The sequence below is a fragment of the Macaca nemestrina genome, chromosome 2, assembly GCF_043159975.1.
Source record: "Macaca nemestrina isolate mMacNem1 chromosome 2, mMacNem.hap1, whole genome shotgun sequence".
NCBI classification, from domain to species: Eukaryota; Metazoa; Chordata; class Mammalia; order Primates; family Cercopithecidae; genus Macaca; species Macaca nemestrina.
Genome location: NC_092126.1, coordinates 173,570,568 through 173,594,917, shown reverse-complemented (window position 1 = coordinate 173,594,917; position 24,350 = coordinate 173,570,568). Strand labels below are relative to the sequence as shown.

General features: G+C 35.1%; 1 long non-coding RNA gene across 4 annotated transcripts in view; it reads right to left on the bottom strand.

Moving 5' to 3' along the window:
- Nucleotides 1-24,350, bottom strand: part of LOC105477567 (uncharacterized) — a 577,843-nt gene that overhangs the window by 30,901 nt on the left and 522,592 nt on the right. For all 4 annotated transcript variants that reach the window (XR_011620372.1, XR_011620369.1, XR_011620370.1 and 1 more), the window contains one exon: nt 22,057-22,205. This is a non-coding gene — a long non-coding RNA (uncharacterized lncRNA). The remainder of the gene's footprint in view (nt 1-22,056; nt 22,206-24,350) is intronic.

The window sequence follows — 24,350 nt, the reverse complement described above, 5'->3', positions numbered from 1 at the left end:
AGAAGAAAACATAGGGGAAAAGGTCTATAACATTTTCCTGGGCAATAATTATTTGAACAGGAACCAAAAAGCACAGGCAACATATCTGAATAGATGTTTCTCAGAGGAAGAGATACAAATGGGCAACAAGTATCTGAAAAAGCTGCTCAAAAATCACTAATCATCAGAAAAATGCAAATTAAAACCTCAATGAAATATCACCTCACACCTGTTAGGTACCACTTATTAGAATGACTATTATCAAAAAGATGAAAGACTATGTGTTAGAGAAGATACAGGAAAAAAAAATCCTTGCACACTGTTGGTGAAAACATAAATGACTACAATGATTATGGAAAGTTATATGTTTCCTCAAAAAATTAAATATAAAACTCCTATATGATCCAACAATCCCTCTATTGGGTATATTTCCAAAGGACATAGAATTATATATCAAAGAGATACTTGCACTCCCGTATTCATTGCAGCATTATTTATAATAGCCAAGATATGGAAACAACCTGCATGCCCATGAATGAATGAATGAAGAAAACGTGGTGTATATATATATATGTATACAATGGAATTCTATTGCCCCTTAAAAAAGAAGGAGTCTTGTCATTTGCAACAACATGAATAAACCTGGAGGATATTTTATTAAGTGAAATAAGATAGGCACAGAAAGACAAATGTCATACAATCTTACTTATATATAGAATATTAAAAGGTTAAACTTGTAGAAATAGAGAGTAGAATGGTTGTTACCAAGGGATAGGACAGAGGGGTTTGGGGAGACGCTGGCTACAAAATTTCAGTAAGATAAGAGGAATAAATTCAAGAAATCTGTTGTACAACATGGTTACTACAGTTAATGATAATGTATTGTATTCTTAAAAATTGCTAAACGTAGACTTTAAGTGTTTTCACCATACAAAAAAAATGTTAAATATGTGAAATAATGCATATGTTAATTAGCTTAGTTTAGCCATTCTGCAATGTACACGTATTTCATACAACATGTTTTACACACTAGATACAATCAAGTAAATAAATAAGTTAAATTTAAAAATAAGGTCTTAAAAATAAGTGAAACTTAATTATTTGAAACCCTAACTTTAAACTTGCTGGCTCTAAGTATTTGTACAAGTTACTTAGCAGCTTTATGCACAAGCCATCTCATTTATAAAGTTTGAAATACTGTGCCTTCTTGAAGTCTTGAAAATCATATATGTAAAACATTTACCAAGTGCCTAGGACTGATTGTATTATTATTATTTTTTTTGCCAAAACAGAATAACTTTAGTTATTTCTTTCTTTCTTCCTTTACATCATATTCTATTGTCTCAGGTGGCATCCAGTAACTGATTAAACCATAATTCCAAGATCCATAGCTCTCAGAGCTGCACATGGAGCCTGGGCTGTGTTGTAATCATAGCAACTATTTTCCAAAATTATAGCTAAGGAACTATCTTTAATACCAAGGGACCCTTTCATTTCAGTAACCACTCCACCTCCCTCTATCAACTAAAACAAATTCAAGTAGTAGTTCTTTTTTTTTTTTTTTTTTGCATGTTTTTCTATTACCTATCAAGTAATACTGATCTTGGTAGATTCACTTTCAGTATCTTCAAGCTCAAATTTGATTTCTTACAGCTGACCTCCAATTTCAAAATGAAGTGGGTCATTAGGCATTTTAAATTCTGAATGATAATTCTTAATTTGGTGTTCTTTCACCTGTCTTCAATATCTACAAAAGTAGATATTGAAAATAGTATGTTTAAGGAAACAGAATTTATTTGTTCAAGGTCATCATTGAGTTTTGGACACATGAAAACTCTTTGAGCAATCTGATATATATTAATCAGGATGAACACTTGAAAGAAACACTAATAATGATAACCGGTTAATGTATTCAAGAATTTCCTATTATAAGCAAGGCTATAATAAAGAAATATAAATTAATAGCCATTTAAGCATAAGTAAACATTTAATTATATGATATATGGATTTTTTTTGAAAATTAGATATTATTAAAGTGACTTAAACCTTAATTTCAAGGAATACTACCTATTTTTAAATATTTGCTGTTTCTTTTTTTTTAAATTTATTTTTATTATTATTATACTTTAAGTTCTAGGGTACATGTGCATAACGTGCAGGTTTGTTACATATGTATACTTGTGCCATGTTGCTGTGCTGCACCCATCAACTCGTCAGCACCCATCAACTCGTCATTTACATCAGGTATAACTCCCAATGCCATCCCTCCCCCGTCCCTCCTCCCCATGATAGGCCCCGGTGTGTGATGTTCCCCTTCCCGAGTCCAAGTGATCTCATTGTTCAGTTCCCACCTACGAGTGAGAACATGCGGTGTTTGGTTTTCTGTTCTTGTGATAGTTTGCTGAGGATGATGGTTTCCAGCTGCATCCATGTCCCTACAAAGGACACAAACTCATCCTTTTTTATGGCTGCATAGTATTCCATGATGTATATGTGCCACATTTTCTTAATCCAGTCTGTCACTGATAGACATTTGGGTTGATTCCAAGTCTTTGCTATTGTGAATAGTGCCACAATAAACATACGTGTGCATGTGTCTTTATAGCAGCATGATTTATAATCCTTTGGGTATATACCCAGTAATGGGATGGCTGGGTCATATGGTACATCTAGTTCTAGATCCTTGAGGAATCGCCATACTGTTTTCCATAATGGCTGAACTAGTTTACAATCCCACCAACAGTGTAAAAGTGTTCCTATTTCTCCACATCCTCTCCAGCACCTGTTGTTTCCTGACTTTTTAATGATCACCATTCTAACTGGTGTGAGATGGTATCTCATTGTGGTTTTGATTTGCATTTCTCTGATGGCCAGTGATGATGAGCATTTTTTCATGTGTCTGTTGGCTGTATGAATGTCTTCTTTTGAGAAATGTCTGTTCATATCCTTTGCCCACTTTTTGATGGGGTTGTTTGTTTTTTTCTTGTAAATTTGTTTGAGTTCTTTGTAGGTTCTGGATATTAGCCCTTTGTCAGATGAGTAGATTGCAAAAATTTTCTCCCTTTCTGTAGGTCGCCTGTTCACTCTGATGGTAGTTTCTTTTGCTGTGCAGAAGCTCTTTAGTTTAATTAGATCCCATTTGTCAATTTTGGCTTTTGCTGCCATTGCTTTTGGTGTTTTAGACATGAAGTCTTTGCCCATGCCTATGTCCTGAATGGTACTACCTAGGTTTTCCTCTAGGGTTTTTATGGTATTAGGTCTAACATTTAAGTCTCTAATCCATCTTGAATTAATTTTCGTATAAGGAGTAAGGAAAGGATCCAGTTTCAGCTTTCTACTTATGGCTAGCCAATTTTCCTAGCACCATTTATTAAATAGGGAATCCTTTCCACATTTCTTGTTTCTCTCAGGTTTGTCAAAGATCAGATGGCTGTAGATGTGTGGTATTATTTCTGAGGACTCTGTTCTGTTCCATTGGTCTATATCTCTGTTTTGGTACCAGTACCATGCTGTTTAGGTTACTGTAGCCTTGTAGTATAGTTTGAAGTCAGGTAGCGTGATGCCTCCAGCTTTGTTCTTTTGACTTAGGATTGTCTTGGAGATGCGGGCTCTTTTTTGGTTCCATATGAACTTTAAAGCAGTTTTTTCCAATTCTGTGAAGAAACTCATTGGTAGCTTGATGGGGATGGCATTGAATCTATAAATAACCTTGGGCAGTATGGCCATTTTCACGATATTGATTCTTCCTATCCATGAGCATGGTATGTTCTTCCATTTGTTTGTGTCCTCTTTTATTTCACTGAGCAGTGGTTTGTAGTTCTCCTTGAAGAGGTCCTTTACATCCCTTGTCAGTTGGATTCCTAGGTATTTTATTCTCTTTGAAGCAATTGTGAATGGAAGTTCATTCATGATTTGTCTCTCTGTTTGTCTGTTACTGGTGTATAAGAATGCTTGTGATTTTTGCACATTCATTTTGTATCCTGAGACTTTGCTGAAGTTGCTTATCAGCTTAAGGAGATTTTCGGCTGAGACAGTGGGATTTTCTAAATATACAATCGTGTCATCTGCAAACAGGGACAATTTGACTTCTTCTTTTCCTAACTGAATACCCTTGATTTCTTTCTCTTGCCTGATTGCCCTAGCCAGAACTTCCAACACTATGTTGAATAGGAGTGGTGAGAGAGGGCATCCCTGTCTTGTGCCAGTTTTCAAAGGGAATTTTTCCAGTTTTTGCCCATTCAGTATGATATTGGCTGTGGGTTTGTCATAAATAGCTCTTATTATTTTGAGGTACGTTCCATCAATACTGAATTTGTTGAGCGTTTTTAGCATGAAGCACTGTTGAATTTTGTCAAAAGCCTTTTCTGCATCTATTGAGATAATCATGTGGTTCTTGTCTTTGGTTCTGTTTATATGCTGGATTATGTTTATTGATTTGCGAATGTTGAACCAGCCTTGCATCCTATTTGCTGTTTCTTAAAGCACTTTGGCTTTTTAGCAACCTACTCACTTCTTTGAAAATGTACAACTAACAACTTTGAACTTATCAATGGGATAAAGGGTTAATTACATACATAGATTTACATTCCTCTTTGATTGCAGAACATTTTTATTTTATTTGGCTTACTTCAGGAGTAAAGTTTTCCTGTTCATTTATGTTAATTGTTGACCTTTTCTCTTGATTAAGCCTGTATCCAATTACAGTTGGAGACATATTTTATGTTTACCTTATATGGCACACATAAAGTCTAAATACAGAAATAAATGTCTTGTGTAGCTAGCATAAAATCTGGCACGTAAAGAAGAGATTTTTCAACAAACAGCTCTATATTTCAACAGCCATTGTTTTAGCACTCTAATTCAGTGCAACATAAAACTGAGAACTTTGAGAAATAGACAGAAATTGCAATTGATCAAGAGCTCCAGGAACCAAAAAACTGATGGATTTAATTGTTGAATATCCAATTCTAAGAGCTTTTAGGAATAAATTGTGAGAATACAGAATTGTCAGAGTTTGAGAGATAATATCACCAATATATTTAGTACTATAAAGACCACACCATAAGCATGGTATATTGTTCTGGACATCACCTTTGAAGAAGGATGTTCATATGGTGTAGTTTGTATGAATGAGAGCTGTGTGGAAAACTGAGACCTCAGATCATGCCACGTAATCAACTAATGGACTAACTAGGGATATTCACCCTACACAAGAGGCCAATCAGAAAGCAAGCTAACAAACTTGATAGTGGTTTTCACATATTTGAGGGACTCTTATGGTAAAGATCAACCAGACTTGTTTTTTTAAGATATCCAGGGATTAGGAGGTAGGTGAAAAATGTAATGCTATGTTTTCATTTTAATATAGGAAAACTCCAAATATTTAGAACCACTTATTAAAACTATAATAGTCTGCCTTAAAAATAACAGTGTTTTTTTGACCCTGGAAATGGTAAAGGAACACCTAAATAGTCATTGAGTTATGAGGAAATAAAATACAATAGAAGATATAACTAATACTTGAATTAACTGCATATCAGTGTGCCCTGTAAGTTTGATTATTTCTGAATATATGGGATAAAATGATTGTAGACGTTGATTTAAAAGGTAATGATACATTGAAAACACAAAATGCTGACATCGGTTTATCAAAATATGTATTAACCCTGTACACTGAAAACTTCAAAATAATGCTGAGAGAAATGAAAGAAGACCTAAATAAATGGTGATATATAACAAATTTATGTATTCGGAGATTCCATGTTTTTAAGGTGTTAATTTTCCCCTAAATCATTTACAATTCAAGGAAATCCAAATAAATATTTCAACAGACATATTTTGGTAAAAATAGATAAACTGAATCTAAGGTGTATTTCAAGATGCAAACAATTTAAAATAATTAAGCATTTTTGTAAAATAAGAACAAAGCTAGAAATCTTGCACTACCATGGTTTCAAATCTTACTATAAAGCTACAGTAATCAAGACAATGTGGTATTTGCAAAAAGATAAAGATATAGTTTAGTGAAACAGTGATGATTTTAGAAATAGATCTCCACATATGTGGTCCATAAGTTTTTGATAAATATGTCAAAATAATTCAATGGGTAAAAGAACAATATTTTCACCAATTTAATATTAGAACAATGAACAAGAACAAATGGAAATTTACATAAATAATACGAACCTCAAACTCTTATCTTACAAAATTAATTTAAGGTATACCAAATAAAAGCTAAGATTGTAAAGCTTCTGGATATAAACATAACTAGACAAAAACTTGCAAGAGACACTTAAAACATTGCTATAATAGAAAAAAATAATAGATTTGACTTCAGGAAAATGAAAAACATTTTCTTATCAAAAGTGATTATTATGAAAATGAAAATGACTGCGATCAGAATATTTGTGTCCCCGGTTAATTCACATGCTGATTTCTTAACCACTAAGGTGTTGGCATTAGGAGGTGGGGACTTTGGCAGGTGATTAGATCATGATTGGGACGTAAAAAAAAAGACCCCAAAAGCTAACCTGCCTCTTCCACCATGTGAGGACACAGCTAGAAAGTGCCATCTATGAAGAAAGGAGGTTCTTACCAGATACTGTATCTGCCAGTGTCATGATCTTGAATTTCCCAGGCTTCAGAATTGTGAGAAATAAATTTCCATTGTTCATAAGCTACCATGTGTATGATATTTTGTTATAGCAGCCTGAATGGACTAAAACAAAAAGAAAAGCCACAGACTGAGAAAAATATTCACAATATGTATATCTGATAAGAATTTGTAAATTTGTACCTCATATACATATTTGTAGATAGATAGATAGATAGATAGACAGATAGATAGATAGATAGGGAGATAGATAGATGTAAACATAAATGGAATCCCATGAAGAAAAACAAATCAATCAATAGGAAAATGGGTAAAATACTTGAACAGACATTTCACAAAAGAGGATATATGAATGGAAACTAAGCATGAGAAAGATGCTCAGCATTATTCGTTATCAGGAAGAGCCAAGCTAAAATTACAACTAGGTACAATTCCCCATCTAATAGAATGGCTAAGATTGAAAAGATTTACAACAAATGCTGGCAAGGATTTAGAGCAACTTGAATACTTAGACAATATAAGTAAGAAATAAATGGATAGAGCTGCTTTGGAAAACTATTTTGCAGTTTCCTGTAAATGTAAACATAAACCAACCGTATCAACCAATGATTTCACTTCTAAGTATTTACCCAAGAAACATGAAAACATTTGTCCATTAAAAAGATTTGTACATGAATATTCATAGTAGTTTTATTTATAAGAGCCAGGAACTAAAAACAACTTAAATATTTATTAGCAGGTGAATTGACGAACAAATTTTCATAAATTTGTACAACAGGGTATTGCCAAAAATAAAAATAAACAAACTACTTCTATAGCAATAGCGTGGATGAATATAAAAGATAGTGTCTTACAGAAAGCCAGATGCAAGTAAGTTTATACTGTATGAATCCATTTCCATAAAATGTTAGAATGGCAAAATAATCTTTAGTAACAGAAGGTATATTAGTAATTTTCAGGGGCTTTGATGGGAAAGATTTGAGGCAAATAGGCATTTTTTTGGGGTAACAGAAATATTTTTACCTTAATTTTGATGATAACTACACAGGTATATATATTTATTGAAACTCCTTAATTGTATACTTTAAAAAATGCATTTTATTTCTAGAAATCATACTTCAATAAAGTTACTTTAAGAAAAGATGATGACCAAAATGCACATGGTAAAAGTAATCAGAATATGGAGCTAAAATATTATAGAATCCTCTTAACAGCCATTATTTTAGAAAAAAGAACACAATAAAAGCATTGTTCAAAAGACTACCAAAGGACCGAAAGTCACTAAAGAAAAATCAGATACAGAATGAAAACAAGAGGGGAAAAAGGCCGGGTGCGGTGGCTCACGCCTGTAATCCCAGCACCTCGGGAGGCTGAGGTAGGAGAATTGCTTAAACCCGGTGGGTGAAGGCGGCAGTGAGCAAAGATCACGCCACTGCACTCCAGCCTGGGTGACAGAGTGAGAATGCATCTCAAAAAAAAAAAAAAAAAAAAAAAAAAAAAAAAAAAAAAAAAAGAAGAGGGGAAAAAGAAGTGGATAAGGAAGGATAGAATTATTTGTACTAATAGATACTTTTCCATGTAAAGAATGACTAAATATGTTGTGTAGAAATAAAATCAGATTATAAAGAAAAATGGTAATGTTCTAATAGTGCTTGCAGGAAATGAGATTCTTAGTAAGTAATGTAATTTAGAACAAGCTTGAAAGAATGTTCTCCTGGTACATCATACCAAACTGTCTTTTCAATAAAAAAGACATATGGCATTAATTATAAGACGGTCATGTGAAACGTACATGTTAATTTTCATATGAAAGAAACTGCATAAAATAGTTTTATGACTACTATCATCATTATTATAATGCCTCCAAGATACTCGCCCAGCTTGGAAAAATAATTCAAATTTCATGTCAATTGCAGCATGATAAATCCAAGAGGTTGCTGTTATCACATTGAGAATAATAGCCCCTTTTCTTTAAAATCAGCAGGGAAAATGGGAGCAAAATAAAATGCAAGTTCTGATATTTCTCAGTGTTCCTATATCACTGGCAGGTTGAAGAAATAAGCCGTGTGTGTGTGTGTGTGTGTGTGTGTGTGTGTGTGTGTGTGAGTGTGAATAATTACTGGGTTCAAGCTATTCCTGCTTTCTTCTGGTTACAACCAGCACTTGAGACAAAAGCTTTGGACACAGGTTCAGACTTGTCTTGTCAGGGACTTTTTTCTCTCGCAGCCATGTGTTGTGAATATCTGCTTTTTGGGTTCTGGGCTTTTCCCTTCTGCATGGATTTCTAGTAACCACTAGTTCTCTGCTACTTTGGCTGTTTTCTCTGAACTCCAACTCTGGCTGTGTGGTTAAGGTATCCATCATGGCTGAGTAGCTCATAAGACTCCTGGGTAACCCAATACTATGGGTAGAAAAGATATCCGCTAAGTTAGAGTAGGATGGTTTTATACAGCTAGCTGAGAATAATATTTCTCTGTTGAGTAAAAAAAGAACAAATTATAAAGTAATAAATTTATATGTGCACATGGTAATAAAATAAAATTGACAGAAATGCTAAAATAAAAATGACAGAAAGTCTAAAACAAAATCTACAGAAAGGCTAAAATAAAAAGCTAGCAACTTTCAGCTTCAGTGTATTCCTTTAACCTCCCTGTATCTTAACCCAGAAAAAAACTGTTGTTAATCTTTTTTATTTTCATATATTTTGTGGATTATTTTACTAAGTATAAACAATAGGCATATAACACTGTTTACTGGCTATTTATACATTATTAACTGAAGATGAAGACATGTTATTTACAGTCTAATCTATCGTTCTTATCCCTCTATGCTTTATACTTATGTAATTATTATTAATTTCATCATAGTTTTCCCTAGATATCCCTAGTTAATTTAAAGAAATTGCCTGTTCATGTAACTTCTCCTCTCCTTCCTTAGAACAGGGTCTTTATTTTCAAACAGGCTGGAGTTCAGTGTCATGACCATGGCTCACTAAAGCCTCGACCTCCTGGGCTCAAGTGATCCTCCTGCCTTAACCTCCAAAGTAGCTGGGACTATGGGTGCATGCCATGATGCTCAGCTTTTTTTGTTTGTTTGTTTTGTTTTTCTTTTTTGACATGGAGTCTCACTCTGTTGCCCAGGCTGGAGTGCAATGGCGCGCTCTCTTCTCACTGCAAGCTCCGCCTCCCGGATTCACGCCATTCTCCTGCCTCAGCCTCCTGAGTAGCTGGGACTACAGGCGCCCGCCACCAAGCCCGGCTAGTTTTTTATATTTTTAGTAGAGACGGGGTTTCACCGTGTTAGCCAGGCTGGTCTCGATCTCCTGACGTTGTGATCCACCCGCCTTGGCCTCCCAAAGTACTGGGATTACAGGCGTGAGCCACCACGCCCGGCCGATGCTCAGCTTTTCTAAAGAACTTTTTTGTAGAAAGGGAGTCTCTTTATATTGTCCAGGCTGCTCTTGAACTCCTGGCCTGAAGCGACCCTCTCACTGTGGCCTCCTAAAGTGCTGGGATTATAGGCATGAGCCATTGTGCACAGCCTCATTAACTCTTGAAACCTATCTTTATTATTTCTTCAAATATTTTCTTCTATCCATTTATCCTCTTCCTTTTTGAACAGTCCTGTTTTCAAGGTGATGACACATTTATTTCTATTATCCATAGTTTAGCTTTAGCATTTTTTGTCACTTTCTTTTATTGCTGCGTGTCAAATAAGCTCCTCAATCAGATACCCAATTTACTATTCTTCTTTCAGCTGTCCATTTATTCTGCTGTTTGTTCCAAATATTGCAGTCTTTAATTTTATTAATGTCTGTATCTAATAAAACCACTTGATTTTAAAGGTTTTTTTTGTTTGTTTTCATTACCAATCTGTTTCTTTATATTTCAAATGTATTTTGAAATGTTTATCTTATATTCTTGTTTTCCGAAGTTCCAGAATTTTGCATCAGATGGTATTTAAGTTTACAGTTGTTTTTAGTTTACTTTCTTTTGGCCACCTATGTTCTCCTGAAACATCAACTATATGACATAATAGTGTATACTGAGGAAGAAGTGTTTATTGAAATCCATGCCTCAGTAAGATTTTGAAAGGAGGAAGATGATATTGATGGCAGAGGACCAAGCCCAAGAAAACAATGTTAATTACTGTCCTCTGCTGGCTTTTCCCTGGACAACTCCTTAGGTCTGGATTTTGCTTCAGGGAGAAACAGCATTGGCCAGAGCAGTCTTCCTAGATTGAAGTCCCTAGACTTGGTGTTTGGAAGGATGCGATGGATGAAAGGTTTTTTTGAGCAATGCAAGCCAGCCCACAGTTGCTTTAATCAATTTCTTGTGCCAACAGAGCTTTTGCATAGGCCAAATTTACCCCTGAATACTAGTATCCTGATTTCTGAGGATTTATGTGGTATAATGTCAAAGAAAACCAGAGCCAGACAGAAGTTTAAGTGGTGAATGCAGATTTCATTCAAGGCTATTGTAATAGGGGAAATGAGATCCCAGCAAAGAACTGGGCACCATTCCTAATACAGCAGGGAGAGGTGTGGGATTTATAGCCAAGGAGAAGGAAGTTGGTATGGAAAATTACTAAGGGGAAACATCATGTCTGGGGAGAATTCTGACTGAACCAACCTAACAAAATTCCTGCTGAAGGCAGGCCAAGGGATAAGATACCAATGATGGCTTATGAGGAATTTTAACCAGATATTGAGAGCTATCAGGTAATAAGAACGGGGAATTCTTTCTCAACTGACTTGGCAGGGTTCTTTTCTAAAACTGGATTTTACAAAGAAGTGTATATATGGGACTACAAAAAGGTTCAGTAGTCTGACTAAAGTTTAGCCAAGCAAAAAATCTTCACTAATAGAAACCAGGAATAGTAATTCCAAGTCAACTTTCAAGGGAGATTAGGAGACCTTTAAAGATTTTTCCAACTGATGTAGGACAGGCAAGCCCCAAAATTGAGGCTTAGCCCAGGAGGGTTCTTGGCTTCACCCAGGAAAGAATTCAAGGGCAAATTGGTGATATTAGACAGCAATCTTCTATTGAACAATAGAACTCCTTGCAGAGCAGGGCTAACTTATAAGCAACTGTATTTATATTCACTTAAATCCACTTACCGTTATGTGTAAATTGAGGGGCAAGTCAATGCAAATTGAGGGTGGGTTAATTAGAACTTTGTAGGAAAGAGATGGTAACTTCTGGGTCATTGCCATGGAAAGCTATAGCTACTTTCAGGTCATTGTCATGGCATTTATAAATTGTCATGGCTCTGGTGGGAGTGTCTTATGCTAATGAGCAATGACGGGAACCCAGGAATTACCCTGGTGGCCATTTGCTGGTTCCTGTAGGTTTCTTCACTTTATCCTTTCTGGATGGGATCCTGTTTAGATCAGCAGGGTTTTGACCAAGAAACAATTCCTGCTGATGTCCTACTTCACAACCCACCCCTTTACTGCTAGCTCAATAGACACACACACACACACACACACACACACACACACACACTGATTCACATAAGTTTGGGACAGCTTTCAACCTGGAGGAAGTGATTTCTCATTTGTTTTCTTAGTCCCTGACGTCCATAATATTCTCCTAATTTAGATGGGCAATATTAATCCAGATTTTCTTTTAATCTATCTTTGTTTACCCTACTTTTCATTCCTATTATTTATCACATTTTCACACTCTGACCTTGATGTTCTATAATAACAATTTAATGTGAATCACCTCTCTCACTGAGTGGCATCTATCTTCCAGGTCTACAACTTCATAAGGAGCTTTATTCCAGTATTTTTAAATTTATTTGACCATAATCCATACTATCAATCATATTTTTTATTATAAGCCTGAATATAACTACAGACATATGTATACTGTATATATGAATTATTTTCCTTAAAAAATACCTAACTTTATTATAATCAAATACACTTTTTCTCATTATATTTCACTAAAAGTGTGTGCCATGATCCATGATTCCTGAAAAAATTCCATGAAAAACAATTTGGTTTCACATTGTTTTTATCTCTTCACTTTTATATTTTATTCACATCTATTATTCTTATTCTAGATTTTCTTATTTTCTTTTCTTTCTTCTTTTTGAATTTATTTCCAGTCTATCCTGGGTTTTACTCTTTTGACAATATTTACAGCTTACTTATCCTGCCATCTTTCTGTGCAAAATCCAGGCAGAAAAAAATCAATTATAGAATTATTCAATTGGTCATCTTCAGTTGTCTTCTCCCAAGTAGCTTAACTGGGCTGGAGAAAAATTAACAAACTACTCAAACTAATGCTAATATTAATGTATTATCCAACAATTTGATACAAAGTTTAAATTATCTATATTACTTATAAATTTCTGTAGTCTATTCTCTCATACTTTCTCCATAGCTGTTATTTAAACATTTATTTTCTCATATATCTCACACTCTCACATCTTTCTTTGCCCTACACTAAGCAAATGTCCTCCTAACCTAATTTACAGAAAATAGACTGTATTGTGGCTTTACACTGGAAGATTTCTTCTGCAAATCCCAATAGAACAAAGTTTGAAAATCCCTGCAATAAATAGTGAAGACTCACAGAAGGTTTAAGAAGAGTGTAGCAAATTTAGAAAAATTCACTCTGCCAAACTGGTTGAGTAAAAATCATGAAGATCACATACGGAGTTACTGGTAAGGTCTACAGAAAAGATGAGGATTTGAACTAAAGTAACAGCAGAAGCAGAGAGAGAAATTAGCACTACTTAATATATATGAAAGTCCTATTAATTTATTGAATTCCTATAGTGTGACAGATATCCCTACCTTCATTATCTTCATTTTCATGAAGGAAAAAATGGTAATTTTCAAATAAATGATGCATATTGCTATTTAAGATATATGTGTGTTTTAAAGAAAAGTAAGTTAGAGAATATGGATATGGAATCCCAAGGGTTAAAAACCTCAAGAGAAAGTCAAGAAAAGGTTCAGTTAGAAGGTGACATTTGAACAAAGATGCAAAGTAGATGAGAGAGCCAGCCATGGTAGTGCAAGGATAGATTAAAGTTCTTGACAAGGGAAGTGTAGGTGAAAGGCCCTGAGACAGGAACAGTTCTAGTGTTTCTGAACAATGAAAATAGGCCGGGCGCGGTGGCTCAAGCCTGTAATCCCAGCACTTTGGGAGGCCGAGACGGGCGGATCATGAGGTCAGGAGATCGAGACCATCCTGGCTAACACGGTGAAACCCCATCTCTACTAAAAATACAAAAAACTAGCCGGGCGAGGTGGCGGGCGCCTGTAGTCCCAGCTACTCGGGAGGCTGAGGCAGGAGAATGGCGTAAACCCGGGAGGCGGAGCTTGCAGTGAGCTGAGATCCGGCCACTGCACTCCAGCCTGGGCGCAAAGCGAGACTCCGTCTCAAAAAAAAAAAAAGAAAAAGAAAAATGAAAATAATACTGTTGCTACTGGAGCATGTTATGTGAGGGAACAAATGTCAGAGAGAGGATCAAGAGAGAAGCAGGGGTCAGATTGTGTGGTACCTTGTAGGTCACTAATGTAATTGGCATTTATTCTGCATACAATCAGAAAACAATAGAGGGATTTGAGTAGAGGAATGATTTACCTTTTAAGAGGCTTGCTCTAACTATTATGTTGAGAATACACTGCAGTGAAAAAAAGTGTCAAGATAGAAACCTCTTTCAAATTAGAGATTATCATAGCTTGGTACAGGGACACAACAGTAGAAGTGATGGGAAACGATCGAATTCTGGATGCAAAGTAAAGCTAGCTGTATTTGCTTAAGAAGCGGATGGAAGATGTGAAAAAATAAGGAAGCAAGAATATCTTCAAGGTTTTTGGACTAAACAATTAAAGGATAAGGTAGCCAATTGCTGAGCTGCATAAGAGTGTAGAAGTGCAAGGAGTTTTAGAGAAGATCGATTCAGTTTGGCGTATTAAATTTGATATGCTCATTAGACATCCGAGTCATATGTTAAGTAGGCAATTGTAGCTATAAGTCTGAAATTCAGGGAAAAGTTTAGGTTGTAGATTTACATTTGCAATCTATAAACATCCGGTACTGAAAGCACAAGATTAAATGAGGCCACCAAGAAAGCAAGTATGAGAAGAAAATAAAATTTTCCAAGAACTGAATCCTCGGGCATTCCAAGGTTTATTTAAGTTAGGAGAATGAGGAAGAACCATGAAATGAAACTGAGAATGAGTTAGGAAGAGTTTACTGTCCAGACAGCCAAGTGAAGGAAGTGTTTCTAGGAAAAGGGAGTGATAAAAAACAGCATCAAAGCTATTAAAAAAAAAAAAAAAAGAATAAGATGAGAACTAGAATTGTGTGTCATATTTAACAGTGTGGGTAGAGATTGTGACCTTGTTAAGAACAGTTTCAGTGGAACTATGAGGAGAAAAGGAGTTGGAGAGAACTCTTACATTGACAGATTTTAATTTATTTAATAGACTATATTTAAAGCAGTTTTCAGTTCACAGGAAATAGAGCTGGAAAGTACAGAGATTTTTCATACACATCTCAACCCTCTCATACATGTACATATCCTCCTTGTTTATCAACTTTCCCTATTAGAATGGTAATTTGTGGCTGGGCGCAGTGGCTCACGCCTGTAATCCCAGCACTTTGGGAGGCCGAGGCAGGCGGATCATGAGGTCAGGAGATAAAGACCGTCCTGGCTTACACGGTGAAACCCCGTCTCTACTAAAAATACAAAATAGCCGGGGCATGGTTGTGGGCACCTGGAATCCCAGCTACTTGGGAGGCTGAAGCAGGAGAATGGCGTGAACCCAGGAGGCGGAGCTTGCAGCGAGCCAAGATGGAGCCGCTGCACTCCAGCCTGGGCGACAGAGCGAGACTCCCTCTTAAAAAAAAAAAAAAAAAAAAAAAGGAATGGTAATTTGTTACAATTGATGAATCTGCATTGGCACATCGCTATTTTCCAGAGTTCTTAGTTTACATTATGGTTGTAATGTACAAGTTTGAACAAATGTGTAATGGCATGTATCCAACATTACAATACCATACAGAGTAATCTCATTGCTGTAAAATCCTCCGTGCTCCACTTATTTATCATTCCCTTTCCCCCAATCCCTGGCAGCAACTGATCTTTTTATTGTCTATGTAGTTTTATCAGGCTGTGGTCAGTTTTTTAAAATATATAAAATATTTCATAAAATATATAAAACATTACATAAAAGCATTAACAGGTTTGTATTGAGATAATGGTTACACAGTAAAGAGAGAAAATTGTTACTATGTTTGCAAGGAGGACAATTGCTGGATCAGTGTCATGGAGGAAGTTGTTGAGCTTTGTTGGTCTATCTCTCTATCTATCTATCTATCTATCTATCTGTCTATCTATCCATCCATCCATCCATCTATCTATCCATCTAATGATAATAGGAGAGAAGCCACAGTCTGTACACAGCTAGAGGGTAGATGTTTTGAACACTTGTAATTTTTTTAAAAAATTACATCTACTTTCTCAGAGAATCTCAAGCAAGGTCATCAACCAAAAGTACAGATGGTGAAGTGGGTTTTTAATCTTTGAGGAGAGGAGACGTAAAGGAACTATTTAGGAAAGTGATAGAGTAATTGACTGTAATACAAAACAATCAGTTACACAAAGTTAAAATTATGTATTTTGTCTTATTTCATAGGTCTTTCTTTCAAATCATATTTTATTACCCCAACTACTTATACAAGTGAATACATGAGGTACCTCCTCAGAGATTTACTTTTACTGATACAACCTCTGAGAACCATCACTTTGGGGATTTTAGTTTAAATATAAGTTCTGAATACTTTAAGTTGAATACTGAAACTAAACTATGGGCATGATTAATTCAATGACATCCCTATCAAAAGGAAGACATATAAATGGGAATTGATAGAAAAGGATACTGCTATGAGAAATTCACTAGGTCTACTCAAGTTCAGTCATGAATGGCCATTCAAAAACAACTTTATTTGTATAGTAAGGTAGAATATATAAGTGCATAAGCCAAGTTCTCTTTATGAGAAAAGGAAGTTACACATAGGGAAAGGATAAAGGCGAGAATAAACTTTGTGGTATGAGACTGAATCAGTAGTATCAATGTGAATTGTAGTTTGCAAAATACATATTCAGACAGACAGTTGATAGATAGGAAAATAGATCAATGTAGATGTATGTGGGTGCGTGAAGTGTGTGGGTGTACGTGTGTGTGTGTATGTAATCTTCTAGTACTGTCTTTAGAGGGCCTAAAACCATTGACACCCCAATAATGGACACACCGCCCACTCTGATCTCAGTTTCTATTGATCATTCTCCAATTAAAGGAACCAGGGCTCCTTGTAGTCATGGTTTATTTCAAGACTGGAGCAAGAAAAATGCAAGATGAATCCAGAGCACCTTATAGTGCTGGAAACTCAGTAAGTACTCAAAAAAGCTGGAGGCTCACAGAAAGGAGAAAGGAGCCAATGTAAAAGAGATCTTAATTGCAAAGATGGAACAATTGAGCAATAAAAGAAATAATAGTATTGGATCATAACCTCTAGAATAAAGTAAATATTCATGATGTAAATAAACAATTTAATAAATAAGTAGAGAAGAAGGAGAATGTTTCCTTACAAAAGAATTCTAATTAATAAACGTAGAAGAAACAAGTGACAGATGAAATCACCACTAGAAAAACACAATAAAGACTGTTGCATACAAGACATATTGAAGGTTGCTAAAAGGAGTGGGTGAAGGTTTGAGGAAAAGTAGAATATTTACATACCCAAATATCTCTTCCAAGATACTCATTACTTGTAGAGGAAAAAATAGTGATTTTGTAATATAAAACCTGGTTGACATCACCTTCAGTTTCTGTTGCTCTACATTTTCACCAGCATTTTGTGTTATCAATGTGATGTCCTTTTCTGTACCAGGATCAGGTCTAGAATTCCATATTGCGTTTACTTCTTGTGTTCTTTCAGCCTCTTCCAATCTCTAACAATTCTATTGTCTTACTTTGCCTTTCATAACCTTGACATTTTTGAAGAATATTAGTAGGTTATCTTGTAGAATATTTCTCAATTCGGGTTTATATGATGTTTTCTCATGATTACATTCAGGTTCTATCTTTGTTGTAGCAAGAATACTATAAAAGATGTGTAGTAGTATTTCACTATTGTTTTCATTTGCAACTCTTTAATGACATATGATGTTGAACATCTTTTTATATGCTTATTTTATGTCTGTGTATGTTCTTGGTGAAGTGAGATCTTTTAAAATCTTGCTCCCAGTTTTAAATTGGGTTCTTTGTTTTCTTATTGTTGAGTTTGGGTTATTTTTATAATTTGATACCAGCCCTTTAACCAACATGTATTTTACAATGATTTCTTTCCAGTCTATGGGTTGTCATTCCATTCTCTTAATGAAGTTGTATATATATTATTTTCCATTTTTATTTTAGATTCAGGGGATACATGTGGAGGTTTGTTACAAGGGTATATTGTGTGATGCTGAGGACTGGGGTATGATGGAACCAGTCACCCAGGTTGTGAGTATAGTATTCAATAGGTAGTTGTTCAATCCTTGCCCCTTTCCTCCTTCTCCTAGTACCTAGTGTCTATTGTTGCTGTCTTTATGTCCATGTGTACCCAAAGTTTAGCTCCCACTTATAAGTGAGAATATGCAGTGTTTGGTTTTCTATTTCTGCATTAATTTGCTTAGGATAATGGCCTCCAGCTGCATCCATGTTGCTGCAAAGGACATGATTTCATTCTGTTTTATGGCTGTGTAGTTTTCCATGGTGTGTATGTACAACATTTTAAAATCCAGTTCACCATTGATGAGAACCTGCGTTGAGTCCATACCTTTGCTATTGTAACTAGTGCTGCGATGAACATATGGGTGCATGTGTCTTTTTGGTAGGACAATTTATTTTCCTTTGGGTATATACACAGTAACGGAATTGCTGGGTTGAATGGTACTTCTGTTTTAAGTTCTCTGAGAAATCTCCTGAGTGCTTTCCACAGTAGGTGAACTAATTCACGTTCCCGCCAATAGTGTTTAAGCATTCCCTGTTCTCTGCAGTCTCATCTGTTATTATTTTGGCTTTTTAATAACAGCTATTCTGACTGGTATTAGTATCTTATTGTAGTTTTGATTTGCCTTTCTCTGATGATTAGTGATGATGAGTATTTTCTTACATGTTTGTTGGCTGCTTGTATGTCTTCTTAATGAGGTTGTTTTTCTGTTGTTGATTTGTTTGTTTCTTATAGATTTTAGATATTAGACCTTTGTCAGATGCATAGTTTGCAAATATTTTCTCTCATTCTACAGGTTGTCTATTTATCTGTTGATAAGTTCTTTTGCTGTGCAGATGCTCTTCAGTTTAACGGGCTCTCACTTGTCAACTTTTGGTTTTGTTGCAATTGCTTTTGAGGACATAGCCCTAAATTCTTTGCCAACGCTGACGTTGAAAGGGTATTTCCTACATTTTCTTCTAGTTTTTGTAGTTTGGGGTCTTACATTTAAGTCTTTAATCCATCTTGAGTTAGTTTATGTATATGGTAAAATGCTGGGGTTTAGTTTCATTCGTCTGCATATGGACAGTCAGTTATCCCAGCACCACTTACTGAATAGGGAGTCCTTTCCCCATTGTTTATTTTTGTCTCATTTATAGAAGATTAGATGGTTGTAGGTGTGCAGATTCAATGCTATTCTTATCAAACTACCAACATTACTTTTCACAGAATTAGAAAATACTATTCTGAAACTCATATGGATCCAAAGAGCCCAAGTAGCCAAATAAATTCTAAGCAAAAGGAGCAAAGCTAGAGGCATCATATTACCTGACTTCAAACTTCAAACTATAAAGCAACCATAATCAAAATAGCACAGAACTGGTACGAAAACATACATATAGGCCAATGGAACAGAATAGAGAACGCAGAAGTTTGATACTTTTAATATACTTTATTTTTAGAGAAGATTTAGGTTTACAACAAAAGGTACAATTATTTCCCATACACTTCCTACTCCTATACATACATACATAGCTCCCTCCATTATCAACATCCCCCACCAGAGTGGTACATTTGGTACAATTGCTGAACCTACACTGACTTGTCATTATCATCCAAAGTTTATAGTTTCATTAGGGTTGACTCTTAGTGTTGTACATTTTGTGGGTTTGGACAAATGCATGATGACATGTACCCAACATTATAGTATCATACAGAGTAGTTTTATTGCCCTAAAAATCCTTTGTGCTCTGCTTATTCATTCCTTTTCCTCTCCTAACCTCTTATTGTGTATGTTTTGTTTTCTTTTCTTCATTTTTTGGCACAAAAATTGGAGAAGGATGGAAGAGTATCCTTTATGAGTATAATTGACATATAATGTTAATTAAATGACAACACAAATAGAAATTTGCTTAATATTTTCATATTTTGTTCTCACCAATATGACTATGTCAACAATAATTTTTAACTTTGAAATAATAAGCAAGAACTTCCTTGTTTTGCTGTTTTGAAAAATATCTCGTATTACATTTGAGACAGGCTGGGAATGATCACAAAGTGTTGTGGCAGCTGACAGTGAAATCAATTTATTTTTTTGTTTTGTTTTGTTTTTTGAGACGGAGTCTCGCTCTGTCGCCCAGGCTGGAGTGCAGTGGCGCGATCTCGGCTCACTGCAAGCTCCGCCTCCTGGGTTTACGCCATTCTCCTGCCTCAGCCTCCTGAGTAGCTGGGACTACAGGCGCCCACCACCGCGCCCGGCTAATTTTTTGTATTTTTAGTAGAGACGGGGTTTCACCGTGGTCTCGATCTCCTGACCTTGTGATCCGCCCGCCTCGGCCTCCCAAAGTGCTGGGATTACAGGCGTGAGCCACCGCGCCCGTCGTGAAATCAATTTATAATCAGCTTTCATACTTACACACTTATGCATAGATTGTTACAATGAACAAAAATTAATAAAATTGTATAACACTTTTCCTGCAAAACGTTTGAAATATATAAATTATGATAATAAAAGACAAAATTGAATTTGTCAAGATTTTTATTGTTGAAATTGGACCGCTTCTTTTTGATTATTCCCTTTCACTTAGATAGGGAAAAGATAAAAATGGTATTGTAAAACTCAAGTCTTGAGATTTAAAGAAAATTTCATTAAAAATCAAGTTCATAAGAGGAAAAACTTAATATCTATAAATAAGAACGCCGAAGATGGTGTTTTCAACCTAACATTATTTTGATGGAAGTTTTGCCTATTACTGTAATTTTAAGGGATAGCATCTTCACACTTTATTACAAACCTATTTTTTAAAAAAGAGAGAAATAAAAATGAGAGTGAAATGATTGCTTCATAGCTTAATAGATCAATTCTTTCTAGTTTATACAATTTAATTTATTTTTTACATGTCAGAAAAAAAAAAGAATCATGGGTAACAAACAATAACAAATAGCATATGTGCTCAAAAATGAAATCAAAACTGTCAAAAAATGAATTGTTTACCAATAAAGAAATATTCAACAGAAAATGAAATATATTGAATAGATTTTCTGATTCTGTCACTCAGTTTATTTTCTCTAAGCACAAACTTAACTTTCTTTTATGCCTCAAAGCCATCGTACCAGTAAGACTTTGCTAAGTTACAGACAAGGAAATAGGTTTCTGGATAACTCATAGGTTTTCTTTTGCAAATTTATCAAAATTTCCAGAATAGATTATGGATTAGATTTTGTCTCTAAATGAACTCAACATACATTGGTAAAGAAAAAGCCTTTTCATCAATAGAGAGTAAGAAGAAACTGTGATAACTTGTGGCTTCCAGAAGTGAAAGTACTTTTAGAGTCTTTGTAATATTTAGCACTAACAAAGAAATAACAAAGGGTAAAACATGTAGGTTAATTGATAAGGAAATTTATTTATCAGTGGGAGAGTTAGGGAGTGAATTGAAATTAGAAATTTGACCCCAGCAAACGAGTCACATATTCTAGTAATATGAGGATATGAGAATAGGGCTGGTAGAAGCAAATTCAGGTCTGGATCAGTGTGTATTCACACTGATCTTTTCAAATGGATCACTTTGAAGGCTAATGGTCCTGTTCTAAAAGGGCTGAGTTGGATGGTAATCAGAACCCAGCTTCAACAGAAAGAAAGTTGAAGATTGAGGACCATAATTCCACCAAATTTTATTCATTGACGTATACTTTCATACACCCAACAAGTGAATGTAATTTTCTTGAAAATGTGGTCTAAGATAATTTGATTTTAATTCTAAGTAAAACCCTCTCCCAATATTATCTCAAATCTAAAATTATTGTTTGGGAGGACTATTCTGGAGGTGGAAACTGCATACACTCTACATGAAAATCTCAAGTGCAAATGATTGCAAAAAGCCTTTGTAGGGAGAAAACATAATTCATTTTAAGAGTTCTTTAAGGATGAAGGTATAAATGAACGACTTTTTTCTTTACCTTTCTTCTTCTCCTTACTCTTTTCTAGTGCCACTCCTTTCTTCCATCCAGAGTTAATGACTCCTACAGTGTTCGTTACTCTCAAAGTAATCACTTGCATGGTTCTTAGCCGTCACAGCACAATGGAATCAGCTGAGGAGCACACCTACCTAAGGCAAATTAAATCAGAATCTCAGGGAGGGTGACACTTGATATTTGTGTTTTAAATAGCCTTCTTGTTGATTGTAATGTGCAGGCAAGTTTAAAAAACTACCTTCTTAGGTAGAGTTAACAAGGTAAGTCAGAAAGTTTTCAACACTTAAACACCTACTGTCTACTCAGCAATTGCCTTAGTATTATTGGCAAGTAAGAGCAGCATAAATGCTAGTCTGTGCCATCACGTTTCTTACCAATTTGTTGCAGTTGAATTCTGAGATGTATAAAAAAATAATTTCTATAATCTAATTTAGCAAGTAACCCTGTTAGGCCTTAACTACTTGTTAAGGAAAAGTGTAAAATACTTTATGATCAATTGACAAAGTGTGGCTTTGGTTGGACTTACACTTATTAATACATCAGTTACAAGCTATACCTAAAAAATCTGCTTTTCCTAAAAGTTTCAATTCTCTAAAGTTTTGAATATTTTTCTCTTTTTCTTAAAAAAGCAATATTTCATTCAATTGCAATCTGGTATGTTTTCTGATTGGAAAAAAAGAGTTGCAGTTGCAGCTTGTAAGATCTAGAAATTGTGCACACAACTTTAACAATTATTGGTTTAGAGTTCTTTGGATTAGGGTGCGTGAATTCAAATTTTAGCTTTGCAATTTACTAGTTGTGCTTTCTTGAGCAATTCATTTAACCTCTTTGTATTTTTATCCTCTCATCTGTAAAATGGAGACAGTAATATTCCTGCCTTATCAAGATGTTGTGAGAAGTAAATAACTTAGAGTTCCTGGCATATGGAAAGTACTATCTAAGTGTTAGACAGTATGTTAAAGGTTTTCATGTTTAACATGAAAGGCTATTAATATTTATTCATCTTGTAAATACTCATGCATGTGATGTTGGAAAATATTGTGCAACCATTTGCTTTATATTTATATTGCTGCAAATTTTTTTTGAATTATCATAATATGGGTATGCCTAGAGAGTAAATTATGAATGCAAATGTCTATTATTTCTTAGGTAAAAATAGACTGAGGGTCATTGGCATAGACCCAAAAAATTTGAGACGGAAGAGATCAGATTGGTATGAGCTGGCATACTTCATTGAATACTCATTCAAAAAAGAATGAGTTTATGCATTGAAAGCATGTAGAATTTGAATAATCAAGGAAGAAGTGGGTGGTTGCTGATGCACCTCAGAAGTAAGCTTGACTGTGAAATAATATGAATTGAACCAGGTATATCATAGTTGTCCCTTTTATCTCAGTCTAAGACTGGATTTTTTTTTAACCTCAAAAAGTAATAAAGTACCCATATTACCTAGATATTTACAAGAAGAAAACGAGTTCTTCAGCATATGTCCAAATTTCTCTTCACACTCACTACACTGCAGTTGACAAAACATCAACATATCCACAATTGATCAGCAATATTATGATTAAAAATACACTACTAACAATAGACTTTCTATGTTATGACATTCAAAAGGTCATTCTGAATAATTACAAAATATATGAAAAGATCATAATCATTACCATCATTTTTTATTATAATGAGAAAATTATCCTTCATTTAGCAGCCTGGGAGCTTGAATTTTTCTATTACCCTAAGATACTATTTCTTTTTATTTTTTTATTTATTTTTATTTTTTAAATTTTTTTTTTATTATACTTTAAGTTCTAGGGTACATGTGGATAATGTGCAGGTTTGTTACATATGTATACCTGTGCCCTGTTGCTGTGCTGCACCCATCAACTCGTCAGCACCCATCAACTCGTCATTTACATCAGGTATAACTCCCAATGCAATCCCTCCCCCCTCCCCCCTCCCCGTGATAGGCCCCCGTGTGTGATGTTCCCCTTCCCGAGTCCAAGTGATCTCATTGTTCAGTTCCCACCTATGAGTGAGAACATGCGGTGTTTGGTTTTCTCTTCTTGCGATAGTTTGCTGAGGATGATGGTTTCCAGCTGCATCCATGTCCCTACAAAGGACACAAACTCATCCTTTTTTATGGCTGCATAGTATTCCATGATGTATATGTGCCACATTTTCTTAATCCAGTCTGTCACTGATAGACATTTGGGTTGATTCCAAGTCTTTGCTATTGTGAATAGTGCCACAATAAACATACGTGTGCATGTGTCTTTATA